Raw genomic sequence first — 15,376 nt, 5'->3', positions numbered from 1 at the left:
TAGTGAATTCATAAGTATTTAAGTGTCATACCCTGTTTTGGAAAGATGTTATGAATGCCATGTAAATCTTTGAATGAAATATTTGATATAAGTATGAAAACCCTAGAAAATCCCATATTTCCTATTAGTATAAGAGTAGTCTTCTACCAAGACCCGAATGTTTTGAAAGTAGTCTTCTACCAAGACTTGTATGTTTTGGAAGTAGTCTTCTACCAAGACTTGTATGTTTTGAAAGTAGTCTTCTAACAAGACTTGTATGTTTTGAAAGTAGTCTTCTACCAAGACTTGTATGTTTTGAAAGTAGTCTTCTACCAAGACTTGTATATTTTGAAAGTAGCCTTCTGCCAAGACTTGTATGTTTTGAAAGTAGTCTTCTACCAAGACTTTTATGTTTTGAAAGTAACAACGATGGTTTTCCCCTTTATGACTACTATTAACAATATATAGTCTACCTCATCGTTTATGTGAATGTATCACAAAATAAAAGTAATAAGGAAAATATAGCCATAAAAGTATTATCCTTTTGCATTAGGATAAACACGACATCGCGACTGCCGAAAGGTATTAACCCTGAACATCCGTAGATTGTTCATTTTCCTATGTAGCTAACAGCAGGTTAAAGGAATGATTAGTCACGTAAAGGTACCCCTAGTATAAGTATTAACCGTAGGCATCCGTAGATGTTCATTACCTCTGTTGCTAACAGGTGGGTGTCGGAATGGTTAGTCCCGTAAAGTATCCTTTTGTACTAGGATAGAAAGAACTAAACTACACGTATGATATGTAATAGTATCTAGGTACAAGTATCCATGTAAGTGTATATCTTCATATAGCATTTAGTATAAACTCATGAATGAACTGACTCTGGTGAAATTCCTTGTAATAGGAATAATGGTTTGTATCTCCTAACTATCCCTATAATAGTTCATTGGAAGGTAATTGATGTCCAAGAAGGTTTATACACCCTTTCTACACAAGAGTGTGGGAACTGAATGAAGGATGAAAGCTATCATATCAATACATATATATATATATATATATATATATATATATATATATATATATATATATATATATATAAGAACATAAGTGTATAGATATAGTTTTGATCAAGAAGATGAAAATGGTTTTGTAAGACATTTAAGAGTTTTGAACAATAAATAACAATGACTTGATGTCATTTTAATAAACATTTCAAAAGTAATACATTTGATAACAAAGTATTTTTATGATAGAAAACCATTTCATGCATCATATTTTGAAATATGTGAAATCTGCTGGATGAAAACACAATTATAAATCACATATGATTGATTCATTAACATGTTGTTTTCTACTTGTATCCCCCCCATTAAAGCATTTAAAACATTAATTAAGGGGTATGAACTCACCTGTAGATGGTGGTTTGGATGAACTGAACGATATAGGATTGCTAAGTGTCAAGTGAAGACTTCTACACACTCAAAGATCCTAGTTAACATATAATCACACATATATGTATCCAATTAGTCTTTAAACTACTAATTGACAATGTTAAGACATTCTAGAACATGCTAAACACTTTATATAAGTGTTATAAGTCCTAAGGATTGCATCTAAGTTGTTGTAGGACAAAGATATTGGGTTTAGGGTTCCAAAGAACCCCTTTCTTGAGTTTACTCCCCAAGGACCATAACATAATGAGTTTACAGTCGTAAACCCTTGAGTTTACGGCCGTAATCTCCTAAGCTCTTGATCCTTTGATGGTTTGAAGCCTTACCTGTCCCTTAGAAGTGTTTCCACTTGATGGATTAGTCCTTGGAGGAGATTTGGGCACCCTTTACCTCCATTTGAGGAGTTCACGGCCCTAAGGCCAATTCCCTTAGGGATTGCAGCCGTAATCGCTCATGGATATGGTATTTTTGTGCTTTCAAGTCCTATACACATTATGGTATGAGTCTAGGATAGTTTCACAAGGAAGGGAAGGGACTAGGGCACTCTTTTGGCCCTTAAAGAAGGGTTTACGGTCCAAGGTGTTCTTGGGCCGTAAACTCTTTGATCTTGATGTTTCCTTGTGATTTCTTGATGTTAGGACTCCTTACAAGCCCTATAACACTCTTAGATACAAGGACTTACGATTTGGGATGATAAGTTGACGATCCTTGAGAGAGAATTGGGTTTTTCTCTAGTTGGAAATGGAACAAATGAATAAATATGGCTAAGGACCATATATATACCCCTTGGGTTTTGGACAGCGAACTCCATGTTTGGGTCGTATAATTCCAATTTCTTGGAGTATGAAATTTCATTGTTGCACAAAAAGCCCTAGGACATCCCCTCACCTGGCATCTCCTAAAGTGTTACTCATAGAATACTCAAACTTATCCCAAATAGTCTGAAAATTAACAGTAAATGTTCTGAAAATTAACAGTAACTGTGTCAGCCATCAATGCTCCTGTCCCTAGTGGATCGGGAACAGGTGAACAACCCTCCAACCACGGCAAAAGCGATGGACATCCTCGGGAATGCACCTACAAGGACTTTACGAATGCTAAGCCCCAGAACTTCAATGGAACTGGCGGGGTTTTGGTCTTAAGGCAATGGATTGAAAAGACGGAAGCGGTCTTTGAAATCTGCGCCTGCCCGGAGGGCAACAAGGTCAAGTTTGCTACTTGTATCTTCTCTGACAGAGCACTAATGTGGTGGAATGGCCATGTTAAGTCTTTGACTATAGTGGTGGCAAATTCCATCAGCTGGGAAAACTTGAAAGTCATGCTGATGAGAGAGTACTGTCCTCGAGGGCAAATACAAAAACTCGAATAGGAACTCTGGGGTCTACAGATGGTTGGATCTGACATATCAACCTACACAAATAGGTTCTGTGATCTGGCAATCCTATGCCCTGAAACGGTTGCTCTGGAGAGCAAAAGAATAGAGAGATACATTTGGGGACTATCGCCCCCGATCCAGTCGATTGTGTTAGCATCCAGGCCTGCTACTTTCGATAGTGCCAAGGAGCTGGCACAATCTCTCATAGATCATGGGAAACATCAGAACCCAACAATCCCTACACCCCAACCACCAAAGGGAAACAACGACGACCACACGAAGAATGGGTGGAACAAGAGGAAAAAGAGGGGCTTCGCAAGAATCCTCCAAGAGACAACAACTTGTGGCAATCAATACTGCCACGATAACTCCCATTGTCCCTGCAAACCCCTTACCAGCAAAAACTTATGCTGGAACCCCTCCGAAGTGCAACAAATTCAACTTCCACTACGGACCTTGCAGGGAAATGCAGTGCTCTAACTGCAACAGGAAGGGGCATACTGCCCGTTTCTACAAGACTCCAACAGGACCGAACGCCCAAGTTCCTAATGCCGGTGTGGGCCAAGCTTGCTATGGTTGTGGCGAAGTGGGCCACTACAAGAGGAACTGCCCTAAGGCGGGGATGGCTGGCGGAGTAGGAAGAGTTATGGCCATGGGCACGAGGAAGCGATAGTTGATCCTACGATAGTTACTGGTACGTTTCTCCTTGATAACTCATATGCTTGCATACTTTTCGACAGTGGAGTGGAGAAACGTTTCGTAAGTCATAAATTTGCACACCTACTTAAACAAAAACCATGTGCATTAGATAATTCATTCACAGTAGAAATGGAAAAAGGGAAAACGGAGAGTACTAATTGCGTATACGTAGGTTGTACTTTAACTTTAGATGGCCATACTTTCAAGATAGACCTCATGCCGGTCCCAATTAAATGTTTCGACGTTATCCTCGGCATGGATTGGTTGAGTCTTCTTCGCGCCGACATCATGTGCTTTGAAAAATCAGTTTGTCTTAACCTTCCTAACAACGAAACCTTAGTTATCTATGGCGACAAACCTAGTACGAGCCTTCGCATCATTTCGTGCATCCAAGCCCGGAAGTTCTTACGAAAGGAATATCATGCATTCCTCGCACACATCGTCGATACGAGTCAAGAACTGAAAGTCATTCAGAACATCCCAGAAGTACGCGACTTTCCCGACATATTCCCAGAAGAACTCCCAGGATTACCACCACAACGCCAAGTTGAGTTCATAATCGACTTAGTGCCAGGGGCTACTCCCGTAGCCAAATCTCCTTATTTTCTGGAACCAGTAGAGATGCAGGAACTTTCCAGTCAGCTTAACGAACTTCTCAAGAAGGGATTCATTAGGCCAAGCTTCTCACCATGGGGAGCATCGGTCTTGTTCGTCAAGAAGAAAGATAGACCGTTTCGTATGTGCATCGACTACAGGGAACTCGACAAGCTTACCATTAAAAATTGTTATCCCTTAACTCGCATTGACGATTTATTTGATCAACTTCAAGGAGCCAACTACTTCTCGAAGATAGATCTACGATCCAGATATCACCAACTACGAGTGTTAGAGGAGGATGTTCCCAAGACGGCCTTCCGAACTCGTTATGGACACTATGAGTTTGTAGTAATGTCGTTCGGATTAACTAACACGCCCGCAGTATTTATGGATCTGATGAATAGGGTGTGTCATCCCTACTTAGATCAATTCGTCATCGTCTTCATTAATGACATACTCATCTACTCTCGAAGTAAGGAGGAACATAGTCAACATCTCCGCAGAGTCTTTGAAACATTACCATCGGAGAAGCCCTATGCAAAGTACTCCAAGTGTGAATTTTGGATCCGACGAGTCGAATTCTTGGGCCACGTTGTTAGCGAAGAAGGAATACATGTGGACCCTTCCAAAATCAAGGCCATTGAGAACTGGTCAGCAACGAAGACACCTACAGAAATTCGTCAATTTCTAGGTCTCGCTGGCTACTATCTGTTGGATTAGTGTCTAAGTCCATAACTATTTTGGTATGTACTTGACCCGATGGTGCATGGTCCTTTTGGGTTGCCTTCACCAAAGCAACTTGATAGGATGAATTATGGAGAGAAAGGATTAAATATGATTTATTAATATATTATGAGAATAATATATTAAAGGAGAAATCATATTGATTAATTAATATTAGTCAAGAATTAATTGGTAATTAGTTTTTGTGACTAAAAGAGATTAATTAAACTTAAGGGACTTGAATTGTAATTATAAGATAATTGCAATTTGGGCTATGGATTGCCTTATATTAAGGAGTGGACGAATTCTATGGGGAAACCCATGAGAAATCATCCAAGGCCTTTAAGAAAAGGAGTCCATGGGCTGCTTAGGGCTTAAGCATCCAAATTAGGGTTTCCTTGTTAGATAACCCTAATAGCCTCACTATATATAGTACCCTTATAGACCAAAAACGAGACAAGAATTCTCTAGGGTTTGTGGACATTTTTTGGCAGCCTCCTTCACCTCTCCTCTTCATCCTCTTGCTCTTGGTGTTTGTGAACCATTAGAGGAGTGACACTTGTGACTCTAAGCTTTCTAAAGTCAATACAAAAAGGATTTGAGATTGTTATTGCTACATAACAATCAAGGTATGATCTAAACCCTAATTATATGTTATATTGATTATCATATGCTAGATCTAGGGTTTATCATCTTGGATGAATTGCATGTACAATAGAGAAAGCTAGATCCAAGCATTAGGGTTTGTATGAGCACATAGCATGTTCTTATGACCAAAACCCATCAGTGGTATCAGAGCCTAGATTGGTTTCTATTGTATTGATGCCTTGTTAATTTGTTCATGCTTAAAAAATCGTTTTTTTGCCTCCTACCTGATGTACTCGACGAGTCCCATTGTGGACTCGGCGAGTAGGCCCTACTCGGCGAGTCCATAAGGGGACTCAACGAGTTTAGCTGTGAGACATGCGGATTTTCGGGATAATTACCTATTTTGACTTAGGATAATTGCCATAATTGTTTAAACTTAATAAAATTCGAATTTTGTTAATCCCTTATGATTATCCTTGTCAAATAAAAGATTTGATCATTATCTTGCAAGAATTTGAGCTAGATCTAATTAGATAACCACCAATTATAGTTAATTGCCTTATTTGAATTATGTGATCTAGAATATTCTTGACAAAGTTTGGAATAGTTTCAAATTAATCCCTTTAGGTTTTATAGTTTAAATTTAAACTCAAAATTTTATTGTTTTGAAATTTAAATAGTTGAAACCCTAATGTTTTGAAAAAGGTTTCAAAACTTGTCCTCAAGTTTTGGAATTTAAATTGTGATTAAAAGTTTAATTTTGATGTATATTTAAATTCTAAACCCTAATGTTTTGAAATAGTTCAAAACTTGCCCTCAAGTTTTGGAATTTAAAAGTTGATTAAAAGTTTAATTAGGAATGTTAAATTCTAAAACCCCTAGTATTGTTTTGAAAAAGTTCAAATCACACCCTTATGGTTTTATTAATTAATTAAGGTGTATAATTAAAAGAGGTTTAATAAATCCATAAAAGTTTTGGTTTACAATTTAATTGAATTAAAAGTATAATTGTTAATTTTTTTACCACCTAGTATTTTAAAGTGTAAAATACACCCTATACTATATATAACATTAAAAGTCTAACATTATATATATATATATATATATATATATATATATATATGTATAAGTAAAAGTCAGTCTTACCGTTAGTAGGCCTCATTCACGAAGCTGGTCTATAAGGGGTGTTAAAGGAAATTGCCTATAAAATGGCGATTGAATGGGTATCCACTCTTACCCACCGCACTATTGACTAGTGGAGGGTCGTTAGCCAAACGGGTAGGAGAGGACGAAACCTTCCATTATAAGTATAATGTTATACAAGGTAACTAAATGTTTTACAAATTCCCAATCTTAGTTACTTAGGCAAAAGTGAATTGATGCAATTCCATGAAATTACACTTTGTGCCCTTGCGAAGACGTTAGTGGAGCGTGTGTGGTTTACCGGCACACTAAATGGATCTAAGCAAAGGTAGCAAAGGGTGACTCAATGTTTGTCATAGTTCGGTGGAGCGTGTGTCGTTTACCGGCACATCGAATAGGTGACCGTAACATGTGAGGGCACCATGTAAGTTTGCATGGTTATTCACACCCGTTTTGTGATCCTCGGCATCCTAGTCACAAACGAGAGGGGCATATCGAGATTTAAACATGCCATTGAAATGTTCAATGAATCTCAAAGGATTTAGGAGTTTTCATAGATTTAAAACTTAAATTTCTTTTTCGTTTTTCATGGTGGGAATCAGTGAATCGTCATTCACTTACCTTCAAATATTCTGCAACTAGATTACCGCATCCCTTTTCTAGGTTGTAGCGTATTGTGATGGGTCCTAGCCTTAGTATTTCATTTGGGTGATCTACTAAGGACTCAATCAATCAACTAACTTGAATTCATTTTCTCCCAATTTGTAGATGTCAAAGTACGACAACTATGGTCTTCCAAAAATCCCGTGGAACAAGCATTCCACATGAAGATGATAATCCACGATTCGATCGAGGAACAAGAGATCATGCTTAACTTCCTCCACCTCCTCCAATTATTCTCCCTAACCCACAAGTTCGAAGGCTTGAAAAGTTCAAGCTCACTCAAGCCCTTTTGGCAAGTAAACATAAAGAAGGAAAGTCGGTGTGTGCACACGTCCTAGGGATGAAGTCACACATTGATAGGTTAAGAGCGTTAGGATCCGTTGTCTGTGAGGAAATGGCTGTTGATTGGGTTCTTCAGTCACTTCCTAACTCGTATAGTGAGTTCGTAAGAGAGTACTATATGATGAATCGCGACGTGACCCTTATAGATCTCACCTATATGCTTATTGCTGCTGAATAAGCAATGATTTGGCGCAATAGAAAAGCAAAGTTGATTGGTGAATCTGCCTTCAAGACCTCTATGGATATAGATAATGGTAATGAAAGACATGCAATGATCAAAAAGTTTGATCATAAGAGAAAGGCGATGTCTGAAGTAGTTCCATGTGTTGTTCCAAAAGAGTCAATTTGCTTTTATTACCAAGAGAAGGGGCATTGGAGACGAAGCTCCCCTATTTACCTAAGAGATCTAAGAGAGGGAGAGTCAAAACGTATGGCTCTGCTTTAGGTAAAATCCATTGACTAACTCTTTTAAGCTCCTATTCTAGATTCTTAATACATAATGTGATAAGATTACAATTGATGTTTTGTAGGATCGAAGAAAAGAGAGGAAGCTTAAGGGAAGAAGTGAGCAGAATCTAACCGTGAAGGAATGGATTTCGATCGCATTACTTGAAGATTAGATTCTTGAGCTACTACTTAGAGTTAGAATTAGATTGCTAAGAAATATGTATTAGCATAGTTTTTCAATGAATTGCATTGTAAGTACAAATTTTTCTGCAATAAAATAAATTTTGATTTTATATTATTTATTTATCCTTGCAATGTCCTATATGAAAAATTGATGTTTGAATGTTTCTATTATTAGAAATAATGGATTTGGTTCTTATTATGTTATTTGTGGAAATGTCAAAGAATTTTCGAATAAGGAAAGTTTCTCATCGCCCAGGTTTCAATTGGACAGAAACTTGAAATCATGCAACTTGATTGCACGATGAATGAGAAATTTCATATTTGGAAATTAGACAAATTCATTGACAAAGTGTCAAGTGAAGGACTAGGAGATTGAGTACACAAAGTTGTGTGTTGATCAAGTCCACCACAAGAGTAACAAAGATATTCGTCATGATTTACTAAAGGTTTAGTAAATATGATTATACTTATAAGATTAAGTATTATTCTGAATTGTTTGAAAAAGTTTAAATCAATAGCAGAACGAATAAGAAGAATCAAGTAGGCAGAAAGATAAAAGTTTCTCCATTCTAAGAAGAAGGGAGAGTACCTTTTATGCTTTATGATAGGTCTTAACGATTAAGAACCATATCTCAATTGATCCTCTAAGTGAGTCTTAGTGCAATTGTATGTATAAGAAGAGGAATCAAGAATTGAAGAAATGGTTAAATCAGAAAGTCAATCATACTTCGTTCCAAAACAAGTCTTAGAGTTAAGATTGTGACATTGAGTGATAAGTATTAAGAAGGTTTATAACATTCATAAAATGTGGAAAGTCGTGATGTCTTGGATAAGACAAAGACCAACTAGGACCAATTTATGAAGTGTTTTGATAAAAACTACACTAACTCTTGAATATTTGTTTGTCAAGAAATGTTTATTGACAAGAGAATCTTATATGTCAAGGAGTCAGTGGGAGCCTTAATGGTCTTGAAAGGTTTCAAGAACAAATCAAAATAAACCTTATCGATCATCACTAGCACACGAGTTGAGGTTTACGACCCATCGTATTGACATCATTTTGTTTCTGTGCCATTCCAATTGAGTTAATTATACATGTGAGTCCTATGAGTTCTAATTTGAATGCATAAAAGGCAAGGACCTTGATCAATGAAAGGTACATTGATAGGAAAAGGTGAGCTGCTTAACTACTTGGAAGACATGGTGGGCAGCCGTGCTACCATAAGGCAAGAAATCAAGATTAAGAAAGTTTGGTCCATATGAGTTTGAATTTGTCGTCAACTTTGGTTTTGACAAATTCACATGGATAGGAACACATACACCATTAAAATCTAAGTGTCATAAGATTCCCTCCTTCATGAAAATGACTGTGAGGAAATGCTTTCACTAAGATAGATTTTTAAGAAGATAGTAATTGTGGAATTGTATTCTCGAATTCGATTATGGTTACGGTATCCCTTTCCATGATTCGAATTGTGAGATTTGGCAATTTGTCTTAATTGTTTAGACACACATATGAGATATATAAAGGGAAGGTGTATAAGCTTAGATAAAAGATTATGAAAGCATTAAGTACTAGAAACATGAATTTGAGAAATTCAATAAGTATTGTTTTTCTTCTGGAAGTTAAGCTGTTTCTGAATACATATCAAAGCTAGTGGGAGCATAAGTGTTATGTTTATAATAATCGTCATGATAGTGGGAGCATAAATGTTATGATTATATGATTATTATGAGAAAGTACTACAAGTTGGCAATATTAATTATAGAAAACAAGAGTCATTCTTTGCAAAGTCGTAAGGATGGAATAGTTGTTTTGCTATAATTAAGGGAGAGAATATTATGCTTCATTTCAAATCTAAAGGCTTAGGTTGTGGAATGTTAATAAATTTAGTCAAAGGTATATAGTGTGTTCTTAAATTTCGATTATGATTACGGCATTCCTCTTCATATTTCGAATTTTGAGAACGTAGCACATAAAATATTATGGCAGAAGATTGATAAAGTATCAAATCTTTTTGTAAGACATCATGCATTGTGTCCCATACGCTTCGGGTATAGGATCGATTGCAAATTCTATAATATTTGAGCATTCTAAAATTTTCCAATGTCTAGCGCATTTAGAGGGAAAAAGGGCAAGAATCGGTTTTTGACTAAGATAATTAAACAACTATCAAAGGAGAATCCAAAGTTCGCCGAGGATTGGTCGCTTGTGAGTAGTTGGAAGTATAGTATTGGATGGACCATATCGACATTATTATGAATAGATAAGATTCTATTAAGAATGAATTGTCATATGGAAAATATGGAAACGTGTCCGTATTGGGAATTGAATATTGAAAATCTATGTCTAGATTAGAAACTTTTATGCAAAAGGATGTTCAAAGGAATGTACTTTGAGTAAGAGACATCATATCGAAGGAATTGTCTTGTAACAATCTCCGATAGAGGACTTTGTAATTTCATTGGCAATAGTCTTTGTGACTTTGGTGCAGTGATATTACGAAAGGATCATTGCATAAAATGTTAGAATCTAACATATTCTATAAGTGGCAAGAATTTGATATTCTTACACTTATGAAAAAGGATTAGGAGTTGTGAAATGAGAATGATTGGAAATGTGTTCAATTTGATCTATTTCACAAAGTAAGAACCATAGGTAAACATTGTGTGCATGCTAAGAGCATGGGACAAGTGTAATAATTTAAGTAAGAAGTTGATTACCCGAAACAACAAATAATGAGTAACCGATATGGTGATAAATAAAAGGTGTGTTATTTATGCTCAAAGGTTTGAGGCCATATGGGATTAGTATTATTCTTGTGTTTCACTTTGCATGTTTTGACTTCCTGAATAATTTAATTGGTTGAGAATAGTCAAATTATTCGAATGGACCACAGTCGTTCATATGTTGGAAGTAGGTATGAATGAAGACTGTCATGAATTGGTGTGTGGATTGTCTAAAGAGCATTAGACATAAGCAAATGTTTGCTGCGACGTTCCATGAGTGCTTATGAATATGATTTGAGCATTGGATTAAACCCACGCCTACTTGGATCACTCCATGAATTGTATCACGAGTAATTAGTGAGACGATAACATTTTATATTCTTGAAACCAAGATGTGTGAGTTGTATCTTGCAAATCGGTTGCACATTGATAATATGTAAACGCACTAGTAACTTGGTGTCATAAAACATATTGTTGTGTGTGATTTGGTGAGTGAGTGCAAGCGATCATTGTATCAAAGTTTATCCGTTCCTTTTATCCAAAGTAGGATAAAAGCGATATCTTTGGGCCCCTCGATGGTTTAGTGATGACAAACGTAAATGCTCGGCCAGGCTAGGGCTAATTTGATTTGTTCAATTAGTCAGTCGTCATAAATTGGAAATCGAGAAATAGTACAAAGAGAATGATTTGAAATCATGTTTATACGATATCTAGAATGGAGGAATATATGATCCCTTATCTAAAGAACATGCGTATCTAATAGGATCAGAGTTGACAGCGGCTTTGGAAAGCTACGATTGCAGATCAGGATCTGAAGTCATACGCATAATAGTTATTAGACTTATCCAAGTGGGAGACTGTTGGATTAGTGTCTAAGTCCATAACTATTTTGGTATGTACTTGACCCGATGGTGCATGGTCCTTTAGGGTTGCCTTCACCAAAGCAACTTGATAGGATGAATTATGGAGAGAAAGGATTAAATATGATTTATTAATATATTATGAGAATAATATATTAAAGGAGAAATCATATTGTTTAATTAATATTAGTCAAGAATTAATTGGTAATTAGTTTTTGTGACTAAAAGAGATTAATTAAACTCAAGGGACTTGAATTGTAATTATAAGATAATTGCAATTTGGGCTATGGATTGCCTTATATTAAGGAGTGGACGAATTCTATGGGGAAACCCATGAGAAATCGTCCAAGCCCTTTAAGGAAAGGAGTCCATGGGTTGCTTAGGGCTTAAGCATCCAAATTAGGGTTTCCTTGTTAGATAACCCTAATAGCCTCACTATATATAGTATCCTTATAGACCAAAAACAAGACAAGAATTCTCTAGGGTTTGTGGACATTTTTTGGCAGCCTCCTTCACATCTCCTCTTCATCCTCTTGCTCTTGGTGTTTGTGAACCATTAGAGGAGTGGCATTTGTGACTCTAAGCTTTCTAAAGGCAATACAAGAAGGATTTGAGATTGGTATTGCTACATAACAATCAAGTTGTGATCTAAACCCTAATTATATGTTATATTGATTATCATATGCTTGATCTAGGGTTTATAGTCTTGGATGAATTGCATGTACAATAGAGAAACCTAGATCCAAGCATTAGGGTTTGTATGAGCATATAGGATGTTCTTATGACCAAAACCCATCACTATCGCAGGTTCATTCAGAACTTCTCCCGCATAGCAAAACCTCTTACGACATTGACCCAGAAGGGCGTGGCCTTTGACTGGGAAGAGAAACAGGAAAGAGCGTTCCAAACGCTCAAGCGAGCCTTGTGCACCGCACCAATACTATCCCTCCCCGGAGGGATAGAAGACTTCGTTGTCTATTGCGATGCATCAAATCAAGGACTCAGATGTGTTCTGATGCAGCAAGGTAAAGTCATAGCCTATGCCTCGAGACAGCTGAAGACACATGAGGTTAACTACACCACCCACGATCTTGAACTAGGAGCAGTTGTCTTTGCTCTGAAAATCTGGAGACACTACATGTATGGTACAAAAAGCACGACCTTTACAAACCACAAAAGTCTACAACACATTTTCGACCAGAAGGAGCTCAACATGAGACAACGATGTTGGGTCGAGCTACTCAGTGATTACGAATGCGAAATTCGTTATCACCCGGGTAAAGCTAATGTAGTAGCTGACGCCCTAAGTCGGAAAGAATACTCTGGTCATAGAGTCAAATCTTTGACTCTAACTATTCATTCACACTTGTCCACGCAAATTAAAGAGGCTCAGCTCGACGCTTTGAAACCTGAAAATGTGGCAAGTGAATCCCTGAGAGGGATGGATAAGAACTTGGAAGTCAAGGGTGGTGGAGCTTTATACCTCATGGATCGGATCTGGACACCGAAACACGGTGGCTTCAGAGACTTGGTCATGACCGAAGCTCACAACACTCGTTATTCCGTCCACCAAGGTTCATATAAGATGTATCTCGATCTTAAAAAGTTATATTGGTGGCCTAACATGAAAGCAGATATTGCTACCTTCGTAAGTAGATACCTTTCTTGCGCGAAGGTGAAGGTTGAATACCAGAAACCCTCTGGTCTTCTGCAGCAACCGGAGATATCAGAATGGAAGTGGGAGCAGATCACTATGGACTTCATAACCAAGTTACCCAAGACAACGGGTGGACTTGATACCATATGGGTCATCGTCGACAGATTGACCAAGTGTGCACACTTCCTACCCATCAAAGAAACCGACAAAATGGAGAAAATTACGAGAACCTACATTAGGGAGGTTGTACGTATGTACGGTGTTCCCATATCCATTATCTCAGATAGAGACAGTAGATTCACTTCTAGGTTCTGGCAGTCGTTACAAAGTTCCCTAGGAACTAGGCTGGACATGAGTACAGCCTACCATCCACAGACAGACGGACAAAGTGAGAGAACTATCCAAACCTTAGAAGATATGTTGCGGGCCTGTATGATTGACTTTGGGAGAGCTTGGGATACTCATTTACCCCTTGTCGAATTTTCCTAGAACAACAGTTATCACACGAGCATAAAGGCAACTCCTTTCAAAGCCCTATATGGCCGAAAGTGCAGATCCCCTTTGTGTTGGGCTGAGGTAAATGATACCCAATTAGCTAAAGGACGAGTTCCCGAAAGCACTCTCACGGGTCCGGAGATAATTCGGGAAACAACAGAGAAGATCGTTTAAATTCGTGAACGATTGAAAGCCTCTAGAGATCGATAGAAAAGCTACACTGACAAGCGAAGGAAACCATTGGAATTCTAGGTGGGCGACCGTGTTCTACTGAAGGTATCACCTTGGAAGGGCTTGATACGTTTCGGAAAGCGTGAGAAGCTCAATCCAAGATACATAGGGCCTTTCGAGATTCTTGCCCGAATCGGCCCAGTAGCTTACAAACTCAATCTACCGCGCGAACTCAGTAACATACATTCTACCTTCCGCGTGTCGAACTTGAAAAAGTGTCTGTCCGACAAGACTCTTGTTATCCCACTCGACGAGATCGAGATCAACGAGAGCCTCAACTTCGTGGAAGAACCAGTATAGATCATGGACCGAGAGGTCAAGCAAACAAAGCAGAGCCGTATCCCGATAGTGAAGGTTCGCTGGAATGCCAAATGAGGACCTGAATTCACTTGGAACGAGAGGATCAGATGAAACTAAAATATCCTCATCTTTTTGCTTAGTTATTTGTAACTACTTATCTGCTTAAATTCTAATTTCAGGGCGAAATTCCTTCTAATGGGGGGATGATGTGACAACCCGAAAATTCCATTCTGTACAACATACCAAGTCAATAGAAGTCAGAACAGTTACTGTTAATTTTCAGACTATTTGGGATAAGTTTGAGTATTCTGTGATTAACACTTTAGGAGATGCCAGGAGAGGGGATGTCCTAGGGCTTATTGTGCAACAATGGCATTTCATACTCCAAGAAATTGGAATTTTACGACCCAAACATGGAGTTTGCGGTCCAAAACCCCAGGGGTATATATATGGTCCTTAGCCATATTTATTCATTTGTTCCATTTCCAACTAGAGAAAACCCAATTCTCTTTCAAGGATCTTCAGCTTTTCTTCACCAAATCGTAAGTCCTTCTATCTAAGAGTGTTATAAGGCTTGTTATATGTCTTAACATCAAGAAATCACAAGGAAACATCAAGATCAAAGATTTTACGGCCCAAGAACACCTTGGACCGTAAACCCTTCTTTAAGGGCCAAAAGAGTGCCCTAGTCCTTTCCCTTCCTTGTGAAACTAGCCTAGACTCGTACTATAAGGTGTATAGGACTTGAAAGCACCAAAATACCATGTCCATGAGAGATTACGGCCGCAATCTCTAAGGGATTTGGTCTTAGGGCCGTGAACTCCTCAAATGGAGGTAAAAGGTGCCCTAATCTCTTCCAATGACTAATATGTAACGCCCGTGTTTCTGGGCTTGCCATTTTTAGCAATGT

The sequence above is a fragment of the Lactuca serriola genome, chromosome 4 (genome assembly GCF_051521515.1).
Source record: "Lactuca serriola cultivar US96UC23 chromosome 4, Lser_US96UC23_V15, whole genome shotgun sequence".
NCBI classification, from domain to species: Eukaryota; Viridiplantae; Streptophyta; class Magnoliopsida; order Asterales; family Asteraceae; genus Lactuca; species Lactuca serriola.
This window is presented reverse-complemented; position numbering follows the sequence as displayed.